The 21,399-nt window shown below is 51.0% G+C and overlaps 1 long non-coding RNA gene across 1 annotated transcript; it reads right to left on the reverse strand.

Moving 5' to 3' along the window:
* Positions 1–2,520: 2,520 nt before the first annotated feature.
* LOC136020568 (uncharacterized) lies at positions 2,521–11,251 on the reverse strand. Its single transcript, XR_010615416.1, has 5 exons — positions 11,145–11,251; positions 5,197–5,298; positions 4,800–4,852; positions 3,820–3,981; positions 2,521–2,833 (listed from the first exon to the last, which is right to left on the reverse strand). It is a non-coding gene; the product is annotated as an uncharacterized LOC136020568 (long non-coding RNA).
* Between the last annotated feature and the right edge of the window lie 10,148 nt (positions 11,252–21,399).

The raw sequence follows: 21,399 nt of genomic DNA on the forward strand, positions 1-21,399 counted from the left end.
GATCAGAGGTGCACCACAGCACGGTGCAGACCTCCAGCACCTCCCAGGTAGGCAGAGGGCAGACCCGGTGCACTTTGGTGTTCTCTCAACGAATCACTCTGCTCCCCTCTGTTCCTTGCTGAAACCAAGCACTGGTGAGCAATGGGCTGTTCACTCAGCCTCATGCTTGAAACCTCCGCCTGGTCTCCTGTGCTGCTCACAGAAAATGTCTCTGTCTGCCTTGGTCCAAGGTGGCAACTCTTACAAAGCCCATACAAGAGGCAATGGTCTGTCAGAGCAGCCTCTGCAACCCTTTGCCATGAAATTCCTCCTAACCCGGTACTTGTTCATTCCAGGCTATGTGGCTGTGCTGGAGGCTTGAAGTCCACACTCTACCTGAGGACAGATGGGCACCTCCAGGCAGATTATGGGTCTCTTACCCTGCCTGAACAAGCTGGAGACCATCAGCATGTATGACGAGAGATACAACCCACATAGACAAGACGCATTGCCTATACTTGATGATATCTTGAAATAAAAATATCCTGTGCCCTACCTCAGAGAGCGTACAAAACAGGGAACACCAGGAAGTGAATACTCAGAAGGGTGAAGTGACTGAACTCAGACTCTTACTCTCATGTTTGTAACACACCAAATTCAACTGAATGCATGATGAGCCAAGCACTGAGCACAGCAGGCCTGAGAGTCTAAGGCCCTATCTAGTTATCTGAAGGGATGTCAGGTGGGAAGGCTGAGGAGTAATGGGATAAAACTGAAGGAAAGACCTTAGTAAGATTCAGAAAGAAGCTTAAGCACTTAGGGAGAAGAGGAGCATCTGCAGTCACATTAGGCCAGATAGCGAAGCAAACAAGCAGACCTCCTGCTACAGACCCACAGGACAGGACCGTCCACCAGATAAGCACATTAGGAACATATAGAATCATAGAAAAGTTAGGGTTGGAAAGGACCTCAAGATCATCTAGTTCCAACCCCCCTGCCATGGACAGGGACACCTCACACTAAACCATCCCACACAAGGCTTCATCCAACCTGGCCTTGAACACCGCCAGGGATGGAGCACTCACAACCTCCCTGGGCAGCCGATTCCCTTGGGAGCTCTTGCTACAACCCACTGTTGGACACATAGTGTTGGACCAGACAGGCCATCAGTCTGCTCCAGCATGCCTGCCTGCACGTTTTTACTGCAGGAAAACCATGGCTTGGGCCCTAGGAGGCAGTTCATGACACTTTCCAGCTGATGCTCAAGAGGTGTTGGTTTATTTAGTACCTGCAAAGCTCTGGCTAATATTCTATGAGAAATGAGTCTGTCCAAAGAAAGGAAGAAGAACATGAATAAGGCAGCTTCAACCTTCCTCCTGCTGCTCAGGAGCTCACCATGGTGCCACTGCGACCGCAGCTTCAACCTTCAACCCCTTCTCCTGCCAGACCAGGGCAGAGGTACAAGGGCTGTGCAGGCAGAGCGTGCTGCCTCCATCAGCACCTCTGACCTACAGGATGGCCCAGAGATGCCAAAGCTTTGCAGGGCTTTGCTCCTGGACACTGTCTCTTGCTGCTCTCCTCTGCTGCCAGCCTGGCTGCAGAGCTCTAGGGGAGGTGCTGCAAGCAAGAAAGGACAAAACAGTGTTTTGCAAAGAGTGCAGTGAGTCAGTCAGCTAATTCGAGGCAAGAATCTCTCCCAGAAAGGAAAGACAAGGAGGAAGCTGCTTGTTCTGCAAGGATGAGGCCAGGGGGCTGTATGGCAGCGTCTGCAGAGAGACACAAGTGTCCCGTGCTCACTGCCTCCCATGCGTTTTGTTCACATGGGCTCCATGCTGCACGCTCCTGTTTGCCCACTGAACAAGGGGCCAGGTCCTCAGGCTGGGAAAGTCCTGGGCTTGGTCCACAGAGTAGCCAGGGCTCCCTTCAGCCAGGCTCAGGCTGCAGCTTCGGAGCATGCTACTGGCTCTGATACCAGATTCCATTCCCCCATCATTTCATGTTCAGCTTCTGCAACTACAGCAGGGCTGTGGGGTGATGGGGTCCTGGATCAGTCGCTCTGCTTTAGTTTCCTTCTACCTTAACTGCTAACTTAACCACCAATGAGTGCCTGTGCGATGAATGGTGAGGTGGCCCTTTCTGAGGCTTTAAATACAGCAGCGAGGATGGACGCTGGGTACCTACATATCACAACTGAGATCATTTTCTAGATGCTTGTTGCTTGGCAGCCAAAGGCTTAGAAATGTCAATTTCTAATTAAAACCATGCACCCAAAATCTACACACCCTCCCCAAAACCCAGTATTTTTATACACTGCTCTCAGATGCAGTGGGCATGGCAATAACTCCCAGCATGCAAACATCCATGCCCGAGCCACGTTGCTGCCAGGAAGGATGCAGGTGAGGTATGTACACCAGCCAAACAGAAATGCATTCAAATCAAAGAGAAAGATGCAACCTGATAAGAAGGGAGATTGAGGATGTGACCCAGAAATAGAAGTCAGGGAGGCTTCACAGTGTACTACCCACAAAGGTGATAGCAGCGTAAGGTTCCTTTGCCATGTGAGACATAAATGCTGGGGTCTGGACATGGGGATAGGGTGCACAATGGAGCTGCCAGCCTCACTTTGCCAGGGCACTGCCTGTGCCGGTGCCAGGCAGCATCCCTCTCCCCTGGGTACCTGTCTTCTCCCAGGATCCGGCTCTGGTGACTGGTCAGTGCTTGCTGAAAATGGGGTTTCCCTATAGGTTTGCACCACCAGGAAACCAGGCGTAAGGGTGAGCTGATATATCCAGGGTATCCCGGTTCTGCTTTGGCACGAGACACAATAAACCCCTTCCGCTGTGGCAGCAGTCCCCTGACAGAAGCAGGAGGTAACGCCACAGTCAAGGCTACACATGAGAAAGACCAGCCTTACTGAAAAATACAGTAAGATAAATTACTATTTTTTAAATCCATGTCATTGGATTACAGCTTTGGAGAGCTTCAAGATCAGAATTGTTGGCAATTGTATTGGCTTTCTGGTATATAAACCTTCAGAGTTTGTATTTCTAAGCTCTTGCTACAAGAGAATAATACCAAGGTCATGGAGCAAGGAAAGGAGGGGAAAAGATGGTGAGACCCCCCCCAGCAGTGCGGCTCGGGGCAATAGATTTGCAGGAGGTTACAAATACTTGTGGTGACCAGGAAATACCCATGAAGTGAAGTCCTGATCTTATGTGCCGTGGGCAGCAGCACAGACCTGCCGTGGGCAGAGCCGACCCCACTGCTGGGCTGTGCAGAGCACGCAGCGAACTGCCTCCCTGGAAAATGGGTTTTATTTTGGGACCAAACTTTGAAGAACCTCTTTTTAGCATTTTCTCGCAGAATAATTCCGGGTTTCTGCTTCTAAGTGACATTCAATTTCAACATCTGAGCTAGGGATAAAATGAATATTTTTACAGCCTGACTGAATTCAAACCAAAACGCTTAGGAATGATGAAGCTGTCGTATGAGGAGCAAAGCAGAGGTGGGCATCATCTACAGCCATGTTTTGGGCTGTGGGGTTGGATTTGCTGGGTTTGGACTGGTGAAGGCTTTCTTAGCCCGGTGCTGGCTGCCTGGCAGCCCAGCCACAAACCCCTCTGTGTACCCTGGGCAGGGATCTTGCTATTCCAGGGATGCTTCACCATGGCAAATAGGCTTTGGGACTCTGGTAATCTTTTCCATCATGTTACCTGCCTCCCTTCACGCTACGTCCAATTGATCTCAGAAGACATTTGGTTTGCAGGGCATACCTAACACATTTTCTTTTTACTTTTCCGGTTACCTTGTAAAAGACATTCTTGCAAAGGACTTTGATACCTTGTTTTCCTCAGATGGAGCACACAACCCCGAGATGGGAGATGCTGCCGCTTCATGCCCCTAAGCGTGCTCATGGGACCACATCCAGGGCTTGCTTCACTTCCATCCATCAGCATCTTTCGCCCTTTCTAAATCTCCAGATCCCAACTCGAGGCAGCATTCCTGGTCAAAGCAAAGACAAAAGGAACCAGGGTTTGCGTCCCCTTTTGCAGGGTTTCTTCTCTGAGAAAAGGCAGCTGGGGAAAGAACTGCTTTTAGCTGGGGAGAAGGGAAATGCAGAGTCCGGGAAAGCGCCAGATTCGAGTTCCCTCAAGAGAAGCAGGATTTCCAGGGGCTGAGGAGCAGCAAACACAACATGTGGGATCACTGAGCTATCACAGAGCAATTAGCTTAATACCAGGGTGGGGGGCAATCAGAAACGTTTTGTTTCATGGATGGAGAGGTGTCCCCTGGTGGGGTGGGAGACTGTGGCTGGTTTGGAGGTGCAACCTCAGCACCCCTTAGGGTAGGGCCTACAGTTAATTATCTAAAAACACCAACTGTAAGCTTCATAAAAGCCTATAAAAGCATTATAAAAGCTTAATAGAAATAGAAATAGCTGTGCTTTGTTTTTAAACTCACTTACAACACGGATCATTATTAGTCTTAATTATCTCCCTGCAGCGTGGAGGTACCACAGTTAGCTGTGGGGTTCTATGTTTCAGACACAGCACACAAGACACATTTTAGAGATGAGATGGGAAGGCCATTGTAACACGCAGGGAAGGTTGTGGTGTCTCAGGAGCTGACGGCTCCTTCAGATGCCACACAGCCTGGGTATAGAGCTCGCTGCTGCCTTTCTGACCTCAGCATCCTGTGCAGCGAAGCACCTTTGGGTGCTCATGCCCTGGAGCTGTGCCCTTTCCAGCAACACAGCCAGGCCCCTGCAACACAAGGAGAAGAAAGGAGATGGCAGAGCCACTGCGCAAGTTGAAACCCACCTCCTGAACACAGGCTGCAGCTCTGTTCCCTTCAGTGCACACGGGAATTAGACCTGGGAAAAGATCACAGTGCTTTACTCCAAATGAAGCTGACAGCAGCAAGGTTCAAACCAACACAAATGCAGTGCTGAACTGAAGGCAGAGCTGTGGCCCTCCTTGTCACGGGATGCTATTGATGCCAAGAGAGTCTCAGAGTAGACGGAGACCAGAAACTGCTTAAAAGAGAAAATTGTGAAGGTTTGACAATAACAACCGTGGAAAATAAGTAACTGGAAATAAATGAAATCCAGAAGCAGGGAGGTCTTTGGCAGCTCCCTGCCTCATGCCAGGGGGAGCTGGGTGCTCTGGTCTGACATCTCTTTGGGGTTGGTCTGCTGGATACAACTGCGTTGCCTACCTGTGTGCATAATCCTGTGTGCATTGGTGGTGTTCCCCAGCAGATCTGCAGCATCCTAGCACTCGCTAACACTGGGTACCACCAGCAAGCTCTGGCACAACCCTGCAAAACAGGAGAAGAAAATAGATGGATCCCAGCCCTGTTAAGATGAATGGGTTATGTCCACCAGCCAGGCTTATCTGCTTAGCATATATATGAAAAACCCAGTGGGATAGAAAACAGCAGGCTTGCCTCCTGGCCAGGGAGGCTGGGCAGCAGGACACACTGCCTGCCATAGGGAGCAGCAGTGAGACTTCTATCCTGATGGTGCTGCGGATGTTTGGACAGGCACCAGTGCCCACAGCATTGCTCTGAATGGGAAGAGTAACAGAGCTGCTGCTTGAAGCTGGGAGGAAATAAGTGCACGGTGATGCTGGGATGCTGCACCCCAGGAAGGAGGTTCTCTGCATCTTCATGAGCTGCCAGAGCAGTCAGGACTGAATTAACGCCACACAGCTCGTCCCAGGCTGCCTGCTGCTCCTCCACAGTGTGTGGAGTAGGAAATGGGTCCTCAGCAATAGTGTGAGGAGTGATGGACCACATGGTTCAGTTCTGCTCCTGGAGAGCACTTGGGGTCTGCAGCCTCCCAGTGGAGCTGGGCCTGGCATCTGTGACTGAGGAACAGAATTAGGTCCCAGAGGGAAAGTCAGAGGCTGTGATTGTGACCCTGTTAAATTCTGTTTTCTTTAGTAATGCCATTGGTCCATGGTGAATCCCAGCACTCCCAACCCTGGGACAGGCACCCGGGGAGGGATACCAGCAGCACCTATTCCAGCCCCGTGTTCCTGCCACCCTTGCAAAGAGCATCAGCCTCCAGGGAGAGCCCCGAGCACGGTGTTACACCTCCATGGGCAGGAAGGTCTCCCTCTGCCTCATCCAGAAAAGGGGCAGTGGGATGGGAGGCAACAAGCCCTATGTACCAGGGGTGGAAACTTGGAGACTGCATTTAGTAAGAAACTGTCACATCTTGGAGCCTGCATTAATTCTAGCTCTAGGAATAAAAAGCATGTCCTACAAAACAAGCAATTCCAGAACAAACACAGCTTGGAAAACAGAAGTGAAAATTGTGTTTTTGAATAAAACACACAAATTTAAAATAAATAATTAAATTCAGCATTTCCTCAGGGATACAAATTGCATTGCTTTACATTTCTACCACTCAAGACATGTCAGCAGCAGTACTGTGTAATATGCACCAGGCATGCAATGGGGCAGTGGATTCCACCTCTTCCACTACTTTATTCCCATCACTGTATTTGTTTTACATCATTCTGAACTGCTTTTACTTAGCATTGATTGAAACATCTTATTTTCTAGATCAAAGTGTTGCTTTGTGTTTTAATGAACTACCTTGACACAATAGCTTTGTGTTAGTTTAAAACCATTATTTCATATATTGCAAACTGCTGGTCCTCTTGTTAGTATGCTTTGTGCTTTCCTTCCTGCCTTGTTCAAAGTGTCAAAACATTTCACTACAAACTAATTCTATTAGGATGTAGCAGCGGTGGTTGTACACACCGTGATGTGTCTTGATATAATATGAACACTGGACCACTCTACATAAATACCAACAACAGTGATGCAAGCCTTTGCTCAAATTCCACCCTATTTGTGCCGTGTTCTGTCCATCCAGACTGTAGCAACAGGACAAGGGGTGATGGGTTCAAACCTAGACAGGGGAAGATCAGGTTAGATATAAGGAAGAAGTTCTTTACTGTGAAGGTGGTGAGGCGCTGGCATAGGTTGCCTAAAGAAATGGTAATGCCCCATCCCTCGCAGTGTTCAAGGCCAGGTTGGACAGGGCTTGGGCAACATGGTCTAGTGTGAGGCATCCCTGCCCATGGCAGGAGGTTGGAACTGGATGATCTTGAGGCCTTTCCAACCCAAACCATTCTATGATTCACAAAGTGCTCTTTTACTACAGATTTGTTTCTCTGCTTGCCTTTACATCTGTATACATCCCTTTTATTCCACTCAAAGAGTGACTAATACATGCAAGGAAACAGCGGAATGCTCTTTGCCGGTCTCCTCACTCTTCATCATGAATGCAAGCATCATCCTGTTTTCACAACAAACTTGCAGAGCACTGCAAATATTTTCATTAAAAATGGCCCATTTCTCTAATCACTGGGGAAAGTAGAAAAAAAACATATCAAATTTTAAAGGGTGATTCAGGTTGTTCTCAGCCTGGAAATATTGATTTTGTGCATCTTGGAGAAAAGGCTCAATTTTAAGACCAAGAATCTCAGAAGTGGTAAAACAGTGGAAAACCAGAAATTCTGCTCTGCAGAGCTAAGATCCTCCCTTTTTTTTTTTTGCACATCTCAACTCACTCTGACCTGCTCTGGAAGCACAGGAGACAGAAGTCTTTGGCTGTATTAATCAGGGACCGTATTGTACTTCCATATAGATCATGCCAAAGGCACATTATTCACCCTCCTGCAGTCCGCAGAGAGATGTGCTCACTGCTCTTAGTGCGAGTCTTATTTATTGCGCTACAGGTGAACCATGAAAGGATCTTTAATGCTTTTCCACCTACTGATCAGCTCCTGTACCTCTGTTTATCCAGCCATGTGCTCGCCTGGCAGTTGTCTGCCTGATTCCGTCTAGCTCATGATTCACCTTCTTGTCAGCATCCCCGGAGATTTGCTACTTCTGCAGCCTCTTGCCTGTCAAGTAACGTGAGGTGGTTGTACTCTGTATATGAGCACATGCCTGAGAGGCAGAGTTAATGGATAAAACCAGTCTCATTATTCATCACTTTTTTGGCTACTATTGTGTTGCAGAACAAGACTGCAGCAGGAAGACATCTGTAAATGGCTCTGACTGTCTGTACATTAGCTGCTGGGAAAGGACAGAGCCATTTCATCCCTCATACAGCCAGTTCAGAAGGGTTTTGTGGAGCCAGCTTCTGATCAATGCAGGGCTAGACTTAGAAGAGCCAAAGTGGGAGCAGACCGGGAGGGAAGGGGGTGGCCAGCATGAGGAGAAGGGCAGGGAACGGCAGGACACCTCCAGGCACAACCCTGGTACCCTATGTGGAAAGCCATCATGCTGCTTGCCTGGTGTGAGCTCAATGCAGGAGCACAGTCCCTACTGCTCAGCACAATGTTCCTGATGATTTGGATGGCAAGAGGCAACTTCCCACAGCTGCTCATTGGGCCAGATCTCCCTCACACTGATGTAATTGGTGTTTCCCAGCTATTGCTCAGAGCCAAAGCTGGCACCTCACTGTGTCCATCACTGCCCCAGACATGCTATTTATCACAGACATCCTTTTTGTTACTTCAGTTCATCAGACCTTCCCCAAACTGGACAGGCTGGTCGTGGTCTTTACTGGTTTCTCTTAGATCAAAAGGTCATCAGCAGAGAGCCTGCCGTGCTCTCCTGAATGGACCATTTTCTCTGGAGCACCTCAGAGCTGAACACAATGTCAGCGGACACCAAAGAAACCGCCTCTTGCTGGAGATCCTGAATCCTCAAAACCATGTGCCCATTTTCCCTTAGGGCACCTCCCAGATGCTGCAGATACAACCAGGGCAGCAATTCATTTGGCACCGAGGGGAGCTGGCAGAGGCAGCAGAACACGTTTTCTTGTGGGCAGAGTTACAGCACTCTTTCAGCTCTCCTTGACCTGAGCAGTGACCAGGAGAGTGGCTTTATCTCATCCTTGTTTGCAAAAACTCTTTAAAGAGGGAAGTCACCCCCTTCACAGCCATTTCCCATCAATCTCTTTGTCTCAAGACCCGTGTGCTGCTGTTCACAAACTCCGAGCTAGTGCCTTAGCTCAGAGTTGACAACAGTTGTAACAACCCGGTCCTCTACCAGGTCAATCGTATCAGGGCAACTCACGCTCCAGCGAGTGAACCCTAATGGGTTTGGAGTTAATTCCGTGTCCTTCTGGTCGCTTTCTGAGCCTTTTCCCCCTATCTCAGAACTGCTCAAAGACCTCATCTCGTACTCGGGATCCATCAGCCCTGGGAACGTTGCCTCTTTAGATTTACAAGAGCCACAAGCTCCTGTGTGCGCGCCGGTGATTTCTGCTCTTCATTCAAAGGCGCTGCTCGGGTTCTGTGCAGCATGCGGAACTCCTCAGTTCTCTGTAATACCCTGCGACAGTTGCTTCCTCTGCCTGCCTTAATTGAAAGTATTAAAACCATCATGTGCTTCAGAGCAGGCTGCTGTAAGAAATTCAGCTGCCTTCTTACAGTCTTCCCCTCTCCAGTCCGTCGGCTACTTGCGAAGAAATGGGAAAGCTCTATTTGAGCCATCTCTCGCACCCTGCCACCTTCCCAAGAAGCTGTGCCTTGTGCAGGGCTTTTAGCAGCTCCGTGCTTGCCTTCAGGGTCTCTTTCTAGTCCACATAACAGCTGCCTAGCACTGGCTCCCCCAGTCATACCCATAGTGAGGGCATCACAGCACAAGAGCTGACACCAACTCCAAGCTACCGCAGCTGAGGCTGATCCTGGCACCCCTCCTCTGCCCATCGGTTCTTCAGAGAGGATCCCAAACCCTCCCAATCTGTAGCAAGGAGCATTCCCCACTTTTTTCTCATGCAAGGTCATAAAAATCACTAAAATTCACTAGTTATTGCGAGTTGTTGTGACTGATTGTCCCACAATGCATCAAACACCCAAGCATTGCCCCCAACATGCCACAAGCTCCCTTCCACACTTCCCTGCTCCCAGAAGAGCAAGGCATGATGCAAAGCCTGCAGCCTTCTTCTCCTCCTCCTCTCAGCACTGCTGAGGAAGGAAGGTGAGGTCCTGCCAAGGCACAGCACTTGCCTCATTCTGCCATTAAACATCAAGTCAGCGCAGTGATGAGCTGTTATCAACGCTGCATGCCGGCGTGCTGGGACAGTGCCGGAGAGCAGAGCTCGCTGCACAGGGCACTGCATGTGCGGCCGCACAAAGAGAAGAGGGAAAGCACAGCACCCTGTAAGAGACGCACAGGCCCCAGGTGGCCTGGGGTTTTGGAGCTGTGCTCCTTTGCCATACTTTGTTTGCTAAAGAAGAGAATCATGGGTCCCAGTTCTGTCAGCCCCATTTTCAGGCTTCGCTGGAGAGAAATGAAGCAGCACTGGCATAAGGATCATCACCATTTCACAGGGGGTGGTGGTCTCCAGACAAGGAGGATGCCCAGCTCAAAGCACAAACCCTCAGAGCAGCCACTCTCTCGATGTGTTTTAGTGTCACAACACCTGGAAATAAAAGCCAGGCTAACGCTTCCCTCTCCTGCATCTGTTATCACAACTGATGCTGAGGTGCCACAATCGCAGCTGGGTCTGGATGTGAGCTGTGTCAGACATACATCTGAGAGGAGAAATGCTCTCAGGACATGCCCAGAAATTATTCCCTATGTGACATTTACATTCATAATAAGAAAAAGCTGATCTTGACCTGAACTGGAGCCTTGAGGACTTCAGCAGCCTTCAACTTGTCTCTGAGAGCTTTGGAGGTTTTCTTTTCCTTTAAAACACCCCAAGAAAGCAGCTGTCCCGGTAGAACACATGCCCAATCTCACTTGATTCCAGCAAGCAATTTGTTCTTGCCTAGCAAGCAGCTTGGGAAATCACAAAGCCAGCACCAGCCGCAGACAGGAACTGATAGGAACAAGCCCAGTAATCAGAAAGGCCAGGGAGCCATAACGCTGGTTGCAGGAGGCCAAGAGTGTCTCTGGAGTAAGGTGCTCCAGCAGATGCGTGACTGCACATCTTACAGCACTGCTGGTCACAGACACAGCCTGTCCCTGGCAAGCAGCGGGCACAGAATTAATCTGCTTATTTCTACTAAGGCACCCGCCTGCTCCTTGACCAGATGAGGATGGGGTAAGGTGGAAACTCAGGAGCTAGACTCTCCTCTATCCCCAGGTTCCTTGGGAGGGAGAATGCTTTGAGTTGCACTTACCTTTTACATGCTTCTGCCCAGTCTTGGCTTTGGGCAGTGCTGCTCCTGTGCTGAAGAGGTGATGGTAGGGTTGGTCTGCGGTCACACTGCATTCTTTACCCTGTAGATGTGACCTGGTAGCTTGTAGGAGCATTGCACCAGCTGTGCTCGGTTGATACTTATGGAGGGGACTCAGCTGAGTTCTATGGCTATAATTGAGCTCTTGCCCAGCTGCCCTTCATTCTAGATTTCTCCACCTGGGAGAGCAATGTGAGGTCCTGGCAGGGCTGGAGGTTTGTGCTCCAGGGCTGTGAGCACATGTGGTTGTGTTACACCACCAGCCCAGTGGCAGAAATGATTTGAGAGGCAGGAGCAGTCCTGCTGAAGTCAAATGGAGGGTGCATGAGCTGTGTTACACATACCCGTGTCTCCAGCCACCCTCAGTGGTCACGACCCTGCTCCTCCCTTCCTCTTCCCCTGCCCCACCAGAGCACAGTAATAGCTGCCCCTGCAGCACCCCCAGCTCCTGCTTTTGAAGCCTCGTCAGTCTGGACAAGGCTGCAGAGAAGGGAATGGATCAGTCCAGGGACTCACCCTTCCACTTCCCTTACTGTAACAACTGAAGGGACATGGGAGGTGATGTGAGTCTGCAAAGGGCACAAAGGAGACGGGGAAAGATGTGTTTTACCGTGCCCAGCAGCCCTGCACTGGCACATCACAGTGTGCTCCCAGCAGCTTGGCAGTGGAGCCAGCCAGCTTGGGAATGGCACTGAGCCTCCGAGGCAGCCCGTCTGTGCAGAGCTCCTGAATGATTCCAGAACAGACTTGTACACCCTGCAAAACCCGGCCAGATCCAATTCGCAGATTGGGTTAGTGGAGGAGAGCTAAGCCAATCCACTTAGTGGTTTTGTTGAGCTGTACGCAGCTAAACCAGATTAGGGGCAGATGCTCAGCCGGTGTAAGGGGGCACAGTGCTGCAGGAGCCCAGGACAGAACACCAGCATGCTCCCTTCCCAGTAATCTCTCTGGTCTCTAGGGGCAGCACAAGAGCTGTGAAGTGACATTAATGCAGAGGGATGGATTAAATGGGAGATTTGGAGGTAGCATTATGCATGAGTTTCTGCTTTGTCTCACTCTGGGCATCTCACATTAGCCCATCTGCAGAGAAAGGTGATGCACAAAGTGCTCAGTCCCTTTTACTCAGATGATGCTGAGTCCTTCTGACCATGATGTTTGCTTGGGGCTGCTCACACACAGGCCCGGGTACAGCTCTGCAGCAGAGCGGTTCCTGTTCTGTACAACAAGGGGATAAGAGGAACCAGTGAGAGCCCTGAAGTAGATCCCTGAGACCTACATCCCCTCTCCCCCTTCCCAAGCCTATAGAGCAAACAGCCCAGACTTTGCACACTGAAAAGCAAGCTGAACTGCTGTGTCCCTCACCCAGCTGGCTCTTCAGCCACAGCACTGCCACAGCTTCCGAGCTCTCCAATGAAGCACTTCTCAAACTTCATTTATCTATGAATTCACTGATTTCATCTCTCCAGGAGGAGAACGGGACATCACAAGCACTGCACTCTGACTGACGAAGGTGCTGAGCACTGCCTGGGAGATGGCCAGCATCCATCCGGCTCTCTATGAAGAACTCATGGGCACCTGAGGTACATTTTCCAGCTGAATATACCAAGAGGGCCAGTTTGATCCATTATGCAAGTCTTGTTAGATTTCATCTTACGGATGAAAAAAGGAGGCTGAAGGTATATTTTATTCAGGACCTGTCATGGTCTGGTGGAACAGCATCATATAACAGCCATCAGACCCTGAATCTAGCACTGCTTGGAGGTAGGGCTGTGGGAGCATCACTTCCCCACACATCTTCATGCCTTGATCTGCAAACCAGTGGCAGGGTCATTGCACAGGGGACAGGGCAGTGCCCGCTTGGTGCAGTACAGGAATGTGGCTCTGTAAAGTGCCACGGCCCTGCCCTTGGCTGCTCCTCAGCCCTTGGGACCTGCAAGGCTGAGCTGCAGGAGAGGAAAGAAGCACTCATCAGAACAAGCCACCTCTCCAATCCCTATGGGCTTCCCTACAGATATTTAGTGAACAGGGCTGTTTCATTCCAGTTTTCAAACGTTTTCACCTCTTTAAGATGCTGCTGATTCACAGAGACAAAGGTGAAGCAGGGAATGGGACCATCCCCTATCTTTTCAGTTCAATCTGTACATAAACTCCTTTGAAAACCTCCACATCAGCACAGAGGAGGCTTGCTCACCCCAGCACTGCCTCTCACAGCCGTGCTCACTGCATGGGATTTGCCAAAACGGGTGCAATGTCTCCCTAAAAAGTACAAGTCACTGGGTTTTCAGGAAAGAGGATGTGTAACTTCTCACACCACCAGCGATCATGTTTGCTGGTGATACATGGCTGAGATTAAGGACAAAACATGGGCAAGACAGGCCTAGAATAGCATGGAATGGTGATAGCACCTTCCCAGCTTGCGCTCCAGTGCCAGCTGGGGACTATCGGGAAACACACACTATACCTCATGCTGGCCATGGCTTTTTCTCTGGGCTCTGGGTTGCAGGTGCTTCACCTCTTGTTCCCCCCATTGCATCCATACGCTCCCAGGAGGATGGGGACTGAAACAAGACAGTTTGGGATAAAGAAGGGGCCAACTGGCTCACAAGGAGAGATCAGGAAGGTCCTTGACTAAACAGGTACGGAGGGCAGGGAAGTGGAGATAACCTCTACCAGCTGCAGAGCCCCCAGATGAAGATGGCAAGGGCATCCATCCCTCCTCTTCTCAACTCCTTATGATTCTCCCAGCCTCCTTACCTCTGTCTTCAGACAGGTCCAAAGAGGACGGTGCTGGGGAGCCTGTACCCACCAAGCACCCATCGCTCCCTCGCTCCAGGCAGCACCAGTGCAGCAGGTATGGACAAGCAGAAAGGCAGCACCCCGAGCAAGACACACGGCCAGCAGCACCCAGCGCTCTGAGCAGGGTTTGCTCCAGTGAATGAATGAGGCAGCTGATGAATATTCAGAATTGGCAAAAGCAGATTGCTTTCAGCTAAATTTGATCACAATACGGGATAAATTAAGCCACGGGATGAATGCATTTGAAATGAAGACTAAAAGAACGCGCTGTACAAAGTCAGGAAAGTAGGTTTAGCCAAAATCTGACAACGTACACAAACAGACGAAAATAAAGTTCCTTTCACCGAGCAAATAATGAGGTCGGGATCAGCCTCTCACCAAGTTCCTATGGAAACATCTCTTTTTTTCCCTTTTTTAATTTAAAAATAAAAGGAGGGATGGGGGGGGAAATGCCTTGGAAATGAAAGATCCTCAAAAGGTCCACAAATGGAGGGAGGTGCTCACGGTGAGTAACATCTAGTGAGAAGAGCAGCCTCTCACCAGGGGAGGCTGTCAAGGGCTCGCACAGCACTGGCCCCAGCACTGTGGGATGCTGAAGCCCAGCACCTCTCCAGCTGCTGCCTGTCCTGCATCAGGGCATCGGGCTCTTTTGGCAGCTGGGAGAAGGGTGAGGAGGAGGAGAGCATCTGGGTTTGCCATGGGGGCACAGAACTGGAGAGCTTGCAGGAGACTGAGGTGAGGAACGGAGTCTTATGCCACATCTGGTCCTGGGTTTGGAGATCCAGGTTACTGCGGGCCCCTAAAGCAAAGCCAGGAACAATGCAATTGCTTCTGCTTAGAGGTAAGTGGAAACAAAGGCACTGAGGCAAAACAGGGATGTGGCTGTGCCGTGGGGAAACTGAGGCTGGGAGCTGGCACCGGCAGCCTTTGCTGAGCTTGCTGTGGTCTGTACCTGCCCTTCCCTGCCACCAGTTCCTGCGGGCGGGCTGGGCACAGCAGCACAAGGCAGAGGATGCCTGTCCCAAACCTCCTACGTCTCGAATCCAGGCACCCAGCTGATGGGAAACCCACGGGACCACCATGGCTCCTTCTCCTGCAGCCACACAGTTTGCAGGAGGAGAAAACGCAAGGGCTGTCTGTCAGGCTGACATGAACAAGTCTATTAGCAGCCCCTGGCAGGTGAGAAGGAAGCATTAGCATATGGAAAACGGGGGAGGAAAGGCGGCGTGTCTGGGACTGTTGTGACTGAGCAGGCAGGTGAAACTGGGGAGATTATAAATAAATCCCCAGCCGTACTTCTGCAAGTCTCTGGTGGCATCAGGAACCCGGTGCCCATCCCCGGGGCTGAGAGAACAACGGGTCCTGCACGGGGTGGCGGGCAGGCAGGGTATGGAGGAGCAACCTGCATCCACCACCACAGCATCAGCAGCAGAGGGGGTGATCTCAGCTGCGGAGGAGAGCAGGAGCCTCATCCATGGCACTGGGGTTTGGACCAGGACCGGCAGTGGCAGATAGGCTGTGGCAATGGCTTTCCTCTCCCACTGTGCTCAGCTGAGGAGCTTGATGACATGTGGCTCAATTCCCTCTGTCCTCTCCTCACATCCACCCCAGAGGGTGTTTATTGCAACATCGCTGCCCTGTGACATGGGTTAGTGGTGGACTTGTCAGTCCGGGGGTAACGGTTGCACTTGATGACTTTAAAGGTCTTTTTCCAACCGAGGTGATTCTATGATTCTATGCTATGCAAAAGCCATCAGTGCTGGAGCCAGCCTGAGCCACACCAGGAGAGACCCCAGGGAAGGGCAGCAGTGAGCATAAAGGCCTGCACATTCCAGCCGGGATTATGAGACAGGGACTTCCAAAAGGAGACGGCCCCCTCCACGCCAGCTGCAGTGAGGCCTTAGCGATCACACTGTGCTCAGCACGTCTCTCAGGGTTCTCATGCCCTAAAAGAGAACTTGTCTCTGCACTTGAAACGCTAAATCTCTCTCAGAGTCCTCCCACATGAGAGTCCAGTGAGCTGGGACATTTAACACAGTGGTAGGGCCGGAGACTGGCGATGGGTAAGAGAGAGTGCAAGTTCATGGGGTTCAGACATGAGATCATAGAATGGTTTGGGTTGGAAAAACCTTAAGATCATCCAGTTCCAACCCCCTGCCATGGGCAGGGACACCTCACACTAAACCCTGCCACCCAAGGCTCTGTCCAACCTGGCCTTGAACACTGCCAGGGATGGAGCATTCACAGCTTCCCTGGGCAACCCATTCCAGTGCCTCACCACCCTCACAGTAAAGAACTTCTTCCTTATATCCAATCTAAACTTCCTCTTTTTCAGTCTGAACCCATCACCCCTTGTCCTATCACTACAGTCCCTGATGAAGAGCCCCTCTCCAGCATCCAAGATGTGCTTGGAGAGCTTGCCCTCAGGCTGCCTTCTGCAAGTGCAAGTGCCCTACAGGGTGGAACGACTTTCCTGTGGCATCTGAAGAGCAGGACTAGGGAGAAGTAGAACCTGCAGGGCTGCAGTGACACGCAGGTGCTGAGCTGCCTGCTTTGCAATTAGTGCAGTCATTAAAATAAGTGCTACCTTAATGATTGCTGGCTTGCAGCTCAACCTCCAGGTCTGTCACTTGGCAAAACTCACACTTGAGCTGGCTCGCACTTCTGGGAACTTCCCAATGCCTTTGCGTTCCATTGGGAAAAACCAGGTAAAAGTGTGGTTTTGACAGAGTCAACTCCCAACGGATCCAGTACAGGTCAGCTCACAATCCGAAGTCACACTGCTATGGTTTCAGTGTACTCCTTCCTGGCTGCTTGGCCTGGCACAGATTTCTTCCTGCATCTGTCTCAAGATGTAGATGTTTAAAAAGCTCCACCCAGCCTTACTGAAAGGCCCATAAAATTTTCATGTTGCCAGTCTGCAGGGACAAGTTTAGTCCTGGTTAATGAAAGCTGATGGTGCCTGAACTTCACAGCAGAGCTCTTTCACTGACCGAGCATGGAAGAGCCCATCTCCACCGGGTCTTCCTCGTTTGACTTGTCCGCATGAAGAACAAGGTGTTGTAAGCAAAGTGGCATTTGTGTTTATGAGGCAGCAAGGAAAACATGCAGCTGCGAACAGTTTGTGTGGATGAGTCAGCATGGTCAAAATACACTTTCTTGGTATGAAAACCAAATCCCATTGGGTTTTGTTCTGAACCAAGACAGGCTGGGTTAGGGAGTTCAGCCAGCAAAATGCCCTTACCATCACTCAGACAAGACATCTGGAGGTGGCTGGTCCAAGCAGACGTGGGTCAGGCCAATATAACTGCACAGGACACGGCCCAGTGTGATCTTGCAACAGCCTCTGTCAGAGCATGCCTGGAAGACCACAGAACTGCACCTCCTTTAGAGATGTGCTCAGCACCCTTAGGACTGAAGGGCTGGGTTGCTTTTCTGACTGATGCATGGAAGACTCCCGGTTTGAATGGCTCGAAGGAGACCAAGCCTTTCTGGGCACCACAAGTTTGAGATCTGAGAGCCAAACTCCGGTATGACACCGAGCTTGTTATTTTCTAATTCACACGGATCAAGCCAGACAGAGCAGGAGAGTGGGGAAGAGCCAAGGCAATAATTCCCCTTCCACAGCTGGAATCCCAGCCCAAGCTGGGGGCCAAACCCAGGATCACTGCTTCACTTGTCAGTACCCATCAGGATGCAAATGAACAGGAGTCAGCTTTGTGCACAGAGAGAACAGGGTACCAGTTAACCGTGGGCACGTTTCATAGTGGGCTTATCTTCTCAGAGGAAAAGTGGAAGGATGCCTGTTACACCTCAGTATAATATAGTAACTGAATAAACATAATATCCTAATAGTTATAAATCTTGAACCCAGAGTTCTTGGCTCCAAAAGATATAAATAGTGAGTGCTTCTGGGCCACAGGACCAAAAGGCATCCTTGAGAAATGCACAAGGCAAAGAACCAGCTATACATCCCTAGACTGTGGACCCAAGTGGCTCTTGTGGTCCTTTGGATCCTTGCTTGGGTCAGGAGCCGACAGCATCAGTCCGAGCTTTGCACTTGTATTCAGAGACTGAAAGGAGACCTTCAGACACTCTTCAAGACCACTGGGACCTACAGGTCCACCTTGTCCTACATTCAGAGGCACAGCACCATCTGGTTATTTTGGGTTGACCACCTGCCTCCTCTCTCCAGTAACAGCATCCCTTTGCCAAGAGATCGCAATGGAAGGGCTGCAGGTAGAAGGCACCCAGCCAGCACCTTGGTGGAGAAGTGTGCTCCATGCCCAGGCCCGTGCTGCCCTTGGCCTCCTGTCCCTTCACCTCTGGCTCTGCCCCCCTGCACACTGCAGCACCCCTGGGAACATGATGGTCCCCAGGCTTAGAGACACCAGGAACGCCAGCCAGAGCACTAGATCCTGGCAGCACACAGCAGCACAGAGAAACAGAACAGTCAGCAGCAGCTTGGACAGCCCTGGGCACTGCACAGGCACGGTGCTGGCCAGGACATCAGGATTATCTTTCTCCATTAACTAAAAGCACTATGGGAGTGCTGGCATCCACCTGGAGAGCAACCAGGGTCAGGCACAAGGAAACTTCTCATCAAGAAGTGTTATTGCTGCTGAGTGTTTGCTTTTGGGAGGCTTTGCCTTAGACCCTTGTTTCCTCTTGAAATAACAAGGCTGTTTATATTCAATATCTTTATGCTTGGAAGGGGGGCAGAGGACTTTCAGGCTTGGACCGCTCCCAAGGAAGTTCATCTGCACACTTTGCCTTGGCTCTGTCGGGCTGGAATGGTGACAGCCCGGACCACAGAGGGCTTCGGTGTGCACACAACAATGTCTGGCAGCAATGGAAGGAGCAGAAAGGTGCAATAAAATGGACCTGACACTGGAGGAGCAAATAAGCCTGGTGAGGAGCAAGAGGAACGTTTCCTGCTCATGTGGAAACAAACTTCTACCGACAGTGGCTCACACTGGACCAGGAGTCACTGCAACCCCAACCACCGAGTCCCGTTACCCTGGAGACACTTGGGCAGGACTTGAGCATCTCTCCTGTGAGGTGAGCAGCAAGGCATCAGCAGGACATGAAGGGGCAGCCAGCCCAAAGGAGAGGGTGTAGGAGACACGGGAAGCCTGGTCCAGAGCAGCAGAGGCACTGGTGGACGCCAGCTCCAGCCACCAGCCCATGCAAGGGGCACACGTGTCCCTGCAGGGCAGCCCTCAGCACCCGCAGGCAGTGCCTCTGCAAAGCTGCTGTCACCAAGCACCACGGCACAGTGCTGCGTGGGGAGGGAAGGGTGACCTTGTCCTATATTTTAAAGGCCACTCTTCATCTACAAAAAGCAGCCAAATGAGGGCAGCAGCAGGGAGGAGCAGAGATGAGCACTGATGAGATGGTGCACTGCGACCGGGAGGCAGTGGCAGTGCCTCTGTGCTCAGCAGCGCTCTCCCAGACTTGGCACAGGGGGTGGTTAGAAAGGGGGTTTCCTACTGACATGTCCCCATCTCTGCTCCCCTCCATTCCTGCCCTCTGACAGTGAGGGATGTGTGGGGAATGGAAGCTGTGGGGTGCAGGGAGCAGGGATGTGCCCAAAGGGGCAAAGCAGGACAGGAGGTCCTGCATTCCCGTCTTGTGCCGGCCCTGCACTGTGTCTCTGACACCACCAGAAAGGTGAGCCAGGACCTGAGCACACCCCACGCACATCCTGCATGTGGCAGTCCCGATTTCCTCAGTGAAAGGTAAGAATTCTCCACCAATCACCGAGTCGGACCATCACCATCACATCCTGCTCCAAAACTTTGGGAGATGAATGAGGAAACCCACGTGCACGGTCAGCTTTGGCAGAGAAACACAAACCTCCAAGGGTCCTCCAGGGACCCATCCTGCCCCTGTGAGCAGTGTGAGCCCAGGGAAGGGGATTGGACTGTGGCTGTCCAGGGCCTGGAGAAGCATCCCACTGTCCCATCTGCTGGCACCGAGCTGGGAATGGAGAGCTCCTACAAGCATCTGGTGGGGCTCAGTCTTGCACCGCAGCTGCGAGATTTCACTCCAGGCTCTGGAAAGCCCTTCAAAGATATTAAGCATTTTGTTGCTTCAGAGCTTTAATAATAGTGCATCACTTGGTTGGCAGGAGCTGAGAGCTTCCCTCCTCACTGGTGACTGAGCATTAGCAGAAGAAACGAAGGCTTCATTACGGGTTGATGCTCTCCATTCAGGCTCCCATTTTCTGGGAGGAAAGAGTGCTCAAGTGCAGCCATTCAGGAAGGCAGCAGTTCCTGTATCCCAACCCCAACACTGGAAGTCTCACTCAGGTTTAAACAATTCAAGATGTTCTAGAACTAAAGGTCAAGGCGTCTGCAGAGAGGAAAGGACAGGGAAGGTCAGAGCAGGAGAGCTGAGGGCACACGACTGCTTCACCATTAATCCCTCTGAAGAGGCAAAACATTGCTCTGCACACAGGGACCTCCTAACTCCCAGCCTCCTGCACTGCAGAGCCCTCTCCATGCCCTCCTACCTGCTTATGTGCAGGGACATAAATACACTGGAAGAGGCATCAGTCTGGGCTGGCCTCCTGCCTTGCTGGTGTGAGGGCAGGCTGGAAAGAAGCTGGTGCATTATCCTGCACCGAATCCCTCTCACCCATCTCCTCCCACACTGCCGACCTCTCCTAAACTTTGATGGTGCCACAACTTGGAATGGCTTCTCCCGGGCTGCTGGGAACCCACGTCACTGGGCACGATAAATGCATCCATTAACATTTATCATGAGCAAGAACTGTGGGAACGTTTCCAAAACACCAGGGTGCTGCTCCCCAGGGAGGTCAGCCCACGGGGCTGTGGCTGTTCAGGGGACCAGGCTCCCCGGGGATGCTCTGAGGAGTTCTCAGCTGCGTTTGCCTCCAGAAGTGGCTGCAATACGAAGCAATTTGGCAACTGTCATGGTTTAACCCCAGCTATCAAGTGAGTACCACTCAGCCACTTGCTTGCTCACTCTTTGTGCCCTGGAGGGATGAGGAGGAGAAGTGTAAGGAGGGAAAACTCACAGGCCAAGATAAGCACAGCTTAATCACTGAAATAAAGTAAAATATATTAATTAATAATAATAATAATAGTAGTAGTAATAATAATAATAAAGAGAAGAATAGAACACAAGTGATGCACAATGCAATTGCTCACCATCCGCTGACTGATGCCAGCCCATACCCGAGCAGTGAATGGTGGATCCCAGTCAACTCCCCCAGTTTTTATACTTTCTATACTACAGCCAAAACCAGGACAGCAGCAGAGCCACTGCCTCTGGGGTCAGACCCAGGCTCCACTTCCTTGGAACCAGCTCCTTCGGGGTGGCCTGAAGGCAGCCACTCATGAAGGTCTAAATGGAGCTGATCATGGAAATGGAG

Source organism: Lathamus discolor, chromosome 11, assembly GCF_037157495.1.
Source record: "Lathamus discolor isolate bLatDis1 chromosome 11, bLatDis1.hap1, whole genome shotgun sequence".
In the NCBI taxonomy this organism is placed as follows: Eukaryota; Metazoa; Chordata; class Aves; order Psittaciformes; family Psittacidae; genus Lathamus; species Lathamus discolor.